The sequence below is a fragment of the Lactuca serriola genome, chromosome 3, assembly GCF_051521515.1.
Source record: "Lactuca serriola cultivar US96UC23 chromosome 3, Lser_US96UC23_V15, whole genome shotgun sequence".
NCBI classification, from domain to species: Eukaryota; Viridiplantae; Streptophyta; class Magnoliopsida; order Asterales; family Asteraceae; genus Lactuca; species Lactuca serriola.
The window spans coordinates 202,088,096-202,097,757 of record NC_136410.1 but is presented as its reverse complement, the minus strand read 5'-3'; the positions used below and the strand labels follow the sequence as shown (position 1 = coordinate 202,097,757).

Here is a 9,662-nt window from a genome sequence, read left to right as displayed (position 1 = left end):
CATAGAATATGAAGAACGAGAGTGTATTATACTAAAATACACTCTCATTCTGTTGGAATACACTCTCATTCTTCTAGATATGAATTTATTTTGAAAGAATATTATTGTTGGCATTGATGACGAATTTAATTGGTTTCCATAAAAATGAGTTATAAGTATGGATAACATTTAATATACATATAATTAATACTAAATTCATATTGGTGCATTCTAGCACACAATAGATGTGAAAAACATTTGAACCTACCTACCTATATATTTGCAAAAAGTTTGAAGGCTTTAATTAAGAAAAGTAATTAAAATTTTCAATTTGGAGCAAAATGAAAATTTTAAAAATATTAAATTCATATATATCAATTAATTTACATTTCTTATACTAAGCATCAATATTAATTAATTTACATCAACGTATTAACAGACAATATAAACATAAGGTATGAGCATGAATATTTTATTTAAAAGTGGTAATTTTTTATTAAATAATAACTAATAATAAAATATAATAATTATTTCTCCGTAAGAAACTATTCGCCAAAAAAAGCGATTGATTACCGCCATTTTCATGAATATTTTATTTAAAAGTGGTAATTTTTTATTACATAATAACTAATATTAAAATCTAATAATGTTTGCTAAAATGCCTCGAAGAAATCTCACTTCTTGGGACACCATGATAACATGGCTTACTAAAAACGGCCACGGAGAAGACGTAATTGAAATATTCAGAAGGTTCAAAAATTTGGGATTAAAGACTGATAATAAAATGTTTCTAGGCATCCTCACTACATGCAGTGTGGTAGGAGACATGAGAGAAGGGCTATCGCTCTTCGAGTCCATGATCAAGACTTACAATTTTGCTCAATCCATGGATAATTATGCAATTATGATATGCTTGGGAGTGCAGGGTACTTAAATGAAGCATTAGGATTCATTAATAAGATGTCAATTGAGCCAAGAGTCGAAATTTAGGAATATATCATGAATCAATTTTGGGTTTACGATAATTTGGAACTCGGAGACCATTATGCTGAGATGGTTAACCTTCTACAGTCTTCTCATTTAGATGAACAATAAAGGAAAAGCTTGATACCAAACAAAAGGAAAACAGAAAGAAAAAAAAAAGAAATCATCAGAGTTTAATCTTGTAGGTGTTAAAACCAACGTTCATAAGTATAAGGCCGGTGATACTTCTCACCCTAATCATGAGAAGTTCCACCGTCATCTTCAATGTTTAAAACAACACATGATAGGTGTCGGGTATGTGGCTGAGACCGAATTAGTAGTTCAGATGTAAACATTGAAGCTAAAGAATAATCCTTTTTTATACATAGTGAAAGACTTTATCTAGTGGAAGCTCTTTTGACTAGTCTAGCTCGTGCACGAATATTAATATATAAAAATCTTCGTCTTTGTGTTGATTGCCATAAAGCACTCAAGATTATTTCGAAGGTGGTTGGATGAGAGATCATTACACGTGATGCAAAGAGGTTTCATCATGCAAAAAATGGAGTATGTTCTTGTCGAGATTATTGGTGATAATTTAGCTTTTATAGTTAATCTGTTTTGGTAATCCTATAAATAGTTAGTGTTTAGTTCACCATGTATCTATCGATTATATCAAAATTTTTCTGATTGAATCCCATACATCATTTGTCTGAGCGGGTCATATGTTTATCATTAAGAATCATTTTACAATTCTTTGCTTCTTTTCCCACTGAGTGTTGTATGGATAAATGATGTATGTATACTCTATAAACAAAGAATGTTTCTTTTTTGAAATAAAATGAACCATCTTAATGATTTTACCCTTATGTGTAGAAGTGATACCCACTATAAATGTCTCACTAAAAAGAATGGTTGGTTGGGGATAAAGGTTGGGAAGAGGGGGGGAAAAGAAACCCCCTGCCTATGGTCTGTGGGTGAACAGGTAAAAAACAATGTCCCCATTAAGTGCATCAAGCAAAAAAGAAATAACACCTTTGTCCAATATGATATATATTGGTGTTTTTTCTTACTTTCATGAGAAGCCTTTATATCATTGCTCTTGGATAATAGTCAAATGATTTAGATATGAGTATTATAGGAAATCATCATAATAAAGAACATCTTATTAGTGGGAGGGGAATTTTGGGTTCTTAATTATATTTAGTTTGTTGCAATAGATTTTTAGAAGAGGGTAGTTGGAAGGAGACAATATTATCTTTTCTGAAATCCGATCCTACACCTTGGGAGAGAACTAGACTCAAAATTCCAGTAAACATTAGGGTTTCTTGTGTTGCTTTTGAGTATTTTTAATCAATACAGGAAGTTATTGATTATTGTTTTTGTTGTTGATATTTACTTCAAAGTCAGGTTGATTGCACCTTCAAAAACAAAATATGGTAAGAGAATGGGATCTCAGACACCTTTACATGGTAATATTGTAACTGTAACACCCAAAATTTTCAAACAATTTTTTTTTCATTTTCGAAAACATACTTTCATTCATAATATTATAAAAATGTAATTATATCAGATATTAAACCATAGAAACACAACCCAAGATCATAATGTATAAAAACTCCTCGTGTGTGTACTGATCATGTCGGCGCCTTCCGGCGATCCTCACTGGTACCTGAAACACATAACACAACACTATAAGCATTAATGTTTAGTGAGTTCCCCAAAATACCACATATAACACATAATAGCTACTCGAGGGTATAACACTGCGGACCCTCCAGTCCTAACTCTGTGGACCCTCTGGTCCTAACTATGTGAACCATCCGGTTCTAACTCTGTGAACCTTCCAGTTCTAACTCTGTAACTCTGGAACATAGACGGCATGAATCACATAGAAATATTGCAGTGTATCACAATCACATAAATAACATACAAGATTCTCTGTCATATAACTCTAATTACCACTCTAGGTAAAGTATATTGAGAAGACTCACCTCGGGTAACTCGGTAATCTCGAACTCGGTAGAATCTGGTCTAGCCTCCGCCTAATCACATGGAATAAGCACTCTAATAAATACAACTCTCAAGGATAGACTAATCCCTCTCTTAGCACTCTCAGAAGGGTAAAAGACCATTTTAACCCTCTCATGGCTCAAAGACCCTAACATTGACCAAACCCTAAAAGTCAACAAAAGTCAACTCTCCAGGTTACGCTGCGCGTACCAAACCTGTACGCTGGGCATACCCGGCAACCTCACAGAAATGGGGAACACGACCCCCTACGCCGCGCGTACTGGGATTACGCCCCGCGTAACTCCCAATTTCAGACTCCTTAGCTTTTGGGGTCTTAAACAGTTAAGACACACGTCCAACTTTCAGATCTGACCATCCCTAAGCCTCTTAATCCATAAATTTGGTGACTTTAAGCCTTTGCATGGCTGTAAAAGTCACCAACACCCATAACATTCCATGTTCAACCCTAGAATAGCTCATAACTCAGGCATGACTTCATAACAATGACCAAGTTGGGATTTTTATGGATCTACAACACATATATCACTGAAATGGGACAAATCTAGGTCCATGGAGTCCCTTATGCTCATAAAGCCTCCACCTTTGAGACTTAAATCCTAGAAATGGACCATAAAACACCAAACCAAAATAAAGAGGAAAGTGCTGAGCATTTTACCTCAAAGTGAAGCTCCTTCCTCTTAAGAACTCAGATCCAAGCTTGAACCTCAAACCCTAGCCCCCATAAGCTCCTCTCCTTATTCTTCACTAAGATACAAAGGCACTTTAGCTCCAAAACACTCACACACAAGCTTTAGGATGAAGCAAATGCTCTCTTAGGGTTTCACTCTCTGGTATAGTGGCTGAGGATAAAGCCTTAACATTCATTATATAGTGCACAAGCCAAAAATTAGGGTTTGCATCTGGGCCCGCTATGTCCAACATAACCCTAGGTATACCCAGCGTACCTACATGAGTCCGCGTCCAGATTAAGCGCATGAGTACGTGCAGCGTACTCTCCAGTACGCCCAGCATACTCATTTGCTACAATTTCCACCCAAGGGCTAATCTTGACAACTTGACAAAAGAGGAGGGTTAAATAGCGGTACCTGAATTTCGGGATGTTACAGTAACACCACAATTTTCAAGTAATTTCAAATCCATTGCTTCGGTTTTATTTATGTCACTTTTGGTCCTCGAATTTGAACAAAGTGCCCTAATGGCATAATGGTAAATGTTGGAGCATGAGTTGTACACTGGGCATACATGTGAGTACACTAAGCGTACTAGGGTACGCCTAGTAAGCTGGGTGTATGCATATGTATGTAGGGCGTACGTGTGTCCGGGTGAAACCTTAACTTTTAAAGTTTGTAGGGTATTTAAGCATCCTTATGGGTCATTTTGACTCACTCTTTCAGCATCCAAGTCCCTTAGTCGTTTTGAGTGAATACCATCCCCCATAATGTGTATCTTGAGCTTGTAGTGTGATTTTTGTGTGCCAAAAGGAGAATTTAATGCATCAAAGGGGTCAAGGAAGGAAGCAAGTTTGTTGATCTGGGACTATCATCTTCTTAGGAAGCTTTACAAGGTATAAATATTCTACCTTTATGCTTAGATTGTTTAGATCTTGCTTTGATTGCTTTTTAGTGTTCTTCTTGTCCCAAAAGTCCTAATTTTGTGCATGCTTTGTTTTGGACGTGTTGAGCTGTCCTTTCAAACTTTAGGATGGGTCCTAAGGCATAAAAGTGAGATCCCAATGGCTAGAAGTGTCCCATGCATTTGGTAGAAAGGTCTTAATGGATTAAGACCTTGTATTAAGAGCTTTTATGCGTTTAAAGTCATAAAGTTTGAAACTTGATGACTCTAAGGTGCATTTAGCCCATGGATATGAAGTTTAGGCTTAAGTGCTTAAGCCATTAAGAACTTATTAAGATTTTGGTCCTTGCGAGGGTACGCCCCTCGTAACTAGATGTACACCCCACGTACAAAGTCAACCACCCCGATGGTGGTCAATGCGAGGCGGGGTACACCAAAATACCGAAGGTGTATGCCCTACGTATGTCTTCTATTTGGATTTCGGATTTTAGGCTTCGGGTATTAGTCCATCTGTTGGGCATTGATACTTGGGCCCTAATGGACTATCTGGATAAGTGTGTTTTGGGCTAATTAAAGGATCAGACCTTTGGATAAGGCCCAATAAAGATTTGGGCCTAATTTGGAAAATTGGGCCAAGTGTGGGCCTTGAAGTAATTTGGGCCTTTGGATCAAGATTTGGGTTTGGTTTGCATTGGGCTATGTTGGACCATCTGGGATTTTATTGTTTGGGCTTTTGGCTTGTTGGATCTTCTTGGGCGAAGTCCATGAAAGGAATTAGGCCTAATTTGGAAAATTGGTCCATAATCGAACTTAAGGAGTTTATTTTGATGTTGGGCCTTTTGTCATCTAGTTTGGGCCTTGGCTTTAGGCCAAGCTTGAGGAAGGGTAAAAAGGTCTTTTACCCTGAGTTGGACTCATGGTATGGGTCAATGGCTAGATGTTGATGGATTGTCATTATGGAATCTGTTAGCGTGTGTGTGATAGCGGATCTGCGGTCAGAGATTATTCATGGAATCAGCTATTGATGTGGTGTTGTCTTGATGGTTGCGGTTCGAGATCTGGTAGCCAACAGCCAGGTATCGTCTGTGTGTTTCGGCAGTGCGAGGTGAGTTTTCCTAACTGTATTTACGGGTCACAGGAACCGATGTTGGCCGTTTGGATTGCTATCCTGGTTTATCGTATGCTTGTATGCTGTAGTGATCCGTTAGATCGGTAACCTGGTAGATAGGATGATTATATGCCTAGTGATCTATTAGATCTTCCTGTTATCTGTTCTAGCTATATATTTACCGGTCGCATGCGCATGAGTAATGTGGTTGGGTTGAGATTATACTGCTTTGTGTTGTCAGTCAACAAACCAGGTAATATTTATATCAGTATGTTATATGCCTACTTATCTGTTATGTGTATATTGACATGGTTGTGTGTGTGGTTGGGTTGAGGCGGGCCTGTGTAGTACTGATGGCCAATAGATCTAGGGTTTCACGAATAGACTGAAGGCCAGTACGGTGTACCAATCGTGCTGAAGGCCCAGAGAACGGTCCAGATAGGCTGAAGGCCCAATGAGGCGTACCAATCATGCTGAAGGTTCTGTGAGCGTACCAGATAAACTGTACGTTGGTGGGGTGTTCCAGTCAGGCTCAAGGCTTTGTGTTGTGGCGGTACTTTGGGGGAACTCACTAAGCTTCGTGCTTATAGTTTTGGTGTATCGTTTCAGGTACTTTAGTGGATCGTGGCAAGGTAAAGGCATGACCGGACACATCCTCGTGGTTTTGGAACTTATGGTTTCTAGGATACTCTATTAATGTAAATGTTTTGAAAAGTATGAGTAAATTATTATAATTTTAAATAAATGAATTTGGAAACAACGGTTTTTGTGAACACCTATTTAATAAATGGCTCGTTTTGAAAAGTTTAAATTTTATTGAAATTTTATGGGTGTTACAAGTTGGTATCATAGCCTTGGTTTGAGTGAATTGGAGGAACACTAGTGTGAATCTAGTCTCAAACTAAGGAAAAAGGTTTTTCAAAACAAATTCTCAAATGGTTTTCAAAATAATCAAAGAGGATGCGATGTGTACGATCAGTCGGAGCCAGCAAGTAGACCCCAAATTACCACACAGTTATTTGAGATTATGTTATGTTTTGTTATGTTAGAACAACATGCTAGTAATAGGCTAGGGATCTTCAGGAATCGCATGGTAGAATTACCCGATTATATGATGCCTTAGTCCCTATAGAGTTCTCTTGCTTGGATGTTGTATGACTCTTTCGCGTGTGAACTGACTATTGGGTGAGTACGCTAACTCACATGCTACATGGTTTAAATGACCTTAGGATGAGGGGTCTGATCCTGTTGTGCAGCTCTTGTCTGAGTCCTAAACGCTGTGGGATTGAATCTTTTAGCCTAAGATTGTTTAAACGGTGGGGGCATGTGATTGTACTCATGCGATAGTCATCTGGCACCAATGGAGGGTCGTGTAGCAATTAGTGGTATGGTGAATCGTGTGGGGTCTGTCGGCCAGTCGCGTTGTTGGATGATGGGCAATAGCTTTCTCAGAGTGGGTGCAGTGTATAGTGGGTCAACACGAGTAATGATTAGCCACTCTTGGAAGAGTGAGACATGGACGAAGGTGTACCTAAGATGTTGGGAGTTGGAGATTGAGAATTTCGTATGAGGATCTATTGATTTTATTGTGTTTTAGTGCCAGTCGGCTCCTCTGCGCGAATGCTGCTTGCTTTGTGCTTTGTGGAACTCATGTGTGTTGTGAGTTAGCTGTTAAGTGAACATGTCAAATTACATGTGAAAAACGTTGGATAATCTCAGAGTGACGGATTTGACCCTATTTCGTAGCTCTCGTTTGAGTCTTAACTGTTGTAGGTATGAGTCTGATACTCGAAGGATTATCTGAGCTTTGTTGCATGTGATTGTATTCATGAGGTAGCTAATTGACATTGTGAGGAGTTCTTTAGCAGTTGATGGCAGAGAAGTGTGGAATCCTAGGATAGCCTATTGAGTATGTTAGTGTGGTTGTTTCGCGGTTGAGCATGTTTTAGGAGTATTTTATGATTAGATCTTAGAGGACCCGAGATGATCCTTGAGGAAAGTATGGATAGGTGTGGAAGGTAATATTGGGCCCATACTACTGAAAGCACAGGATCCATACTTGAATCAAGGAAGATTTCGGGGATTCTAAGGGCTGGTCAGGGAAGATAGCATGGTTGGATACCAAGGTTCGCGATAGTTAGTTCTATTCCTGCCAATCTTTTGGTTGCGGTTGCTCAGTCATGGGGATGGGACTGGTATGTGTTTTGAGCCTAGTGGCATTATGGATTTGGGATTTTTTTGGTGCAGACCTAGTGAGTTTTGGTTTGAGGCCTCGGGTGTTTTGCTCGAGGCTGGGTATGCAAGTCACGGGACTCAGGAAGGGAGCGATGATTATGATTGGCTTGGGTTTTGCAGCGAAAGGTAGAATGGTTGATTGATGGATTAGAATGTCGTTATCGATGGAAAGGGTGGTGCCTTTTCATTTTTCTGAGTTCGAAGGAGTGAGCAGGCTTGTGACCTCTAGGGTTAGGTTGTATTTTCAGCTTGGGGTCTGTTGGTTGCAGTGGTTGGCGACAATATCTCAGCGCCGGTGAGCGCAGGCGGATTGATGTGGCATGAGTACCTTGAAATGCGAGTAAAGGCCCTATTATTGGAAGTTGGGAAGGTCAGGTGCTGGATTGTTGCTTGTGGTTGCAAGCAAGGAGCATATGTTTGAATCATAAATCAATATCTGCCTATGCTTTGTAAGTGGTAATAAGTGGGGATCTTAGACGGCTTCAGCTGACATTTAAGTTTCTTTTGGTGATCCGTATCGTGAGGATCATCCTACGTATTTTATTTATTCCATCGTCAGGAATGGTTGTACCTGGTTGAGTCGGTTTGAGTTATGAGTTGGTTTCAACCAGTTGATGGTAGTTAGAACCCTAAGTAGGGGAGAACTGGGATTCTCAAGTGTGTTGGATTAGGTGTCTAATCCTATAACTATAATTGGTATGTACTTGACCTGATAGTAGCATGGTCCATTTTGGGTTGCATTCACCAGAACAATTTAATAGGATGGATATTTGAGAAAGTTATTTGTGATTTATTAATATATTATAAGTACAATATATTAATTGGTAAATCATATTATTTAATTAGTATTGATCAAGAATTAATTTGGAATTAATTTAGTGATTAAAGAGACTGATTAAATTAACGGGGACTGATTATGTAAATCAGTGATATATGGTTTGGGCTAATGATCCATGATTGATTTTTGATGGACTAAGCTTATATGATAGTCCATGAGTGTTAGTCCAAATAAATTGTTGGTTCATAAGCCTAAGTGTAAGAATTAGGGTTTACAAGTGACTCTTGGAATTCTACACTATATATGTAACCTCTAAGCCCCTAAAATCGGTAACAAGATTATTCTAAGAGGATATAGCCGAGTTTTGGTGCTCCAAGAAATCTCTCATTGTCATCCAATTATTGGTTGTGTTTTGTGAAACATTTGAGGCATCACACTTGAGGTGCTAAGCTCTTGAAAGGCTAACTTCTACAAGCTACAACAAGAGGTAATCATCTAACTAGTTTTTATGATTCAAATACCAAATTTGTATGCTAGTTAGGCTTCATGCTTTGGAAAAAGAATATTGCATGTATAACTAGAGAAAACTTAGATCCAAAGCATTAGGATTGTATGTGCACCATAGGGATGTTATAGTGCTCAAAACCCATCAGTGGTATCAGAGCTTAGGCTGTTTTCTATTATATTGATGCATGGTCAATTGTTCAAAGTTGAAGCAAAATGAAAATTGTTTTCTGCCAGACTAAACTAGACGAGTCCCATGAGGAACTCGACGAGTTCATGATGAACTCGACGAGTTGGACAGTTTGTTGGCAATTTTTCGGGTTTTTTTGGCCTGAATTGGATTAGGATCATTATCACAAACTGTTTTGTATCATAATATCTGTTTTTTCTGATATAGTAGTGATTATCCTCATCCAATTAATAGATAATTGTCAAAACTGTAAGATAATTCACTACTAGAAAAACAGCCTTTTACGACGTGGAATGTGT

At 38.4% G+C, this 9,662-nt stretch overlaps 1 pseudogene; it reads left to right on the top strand.

Moving 5' to 3' along the window:
* The first annotated feature begins 625 nt into the window (after window positions 1-625).
* Window positions 626-1,602, top strand: LOC145094783 (pentatricopeptide repeat-containing protein At2g25580-like; annotated as a pseudogene).
* The last annotated feature ends 8,060 nt before the right edge of the window (window positions 1,603-9,662 follow it).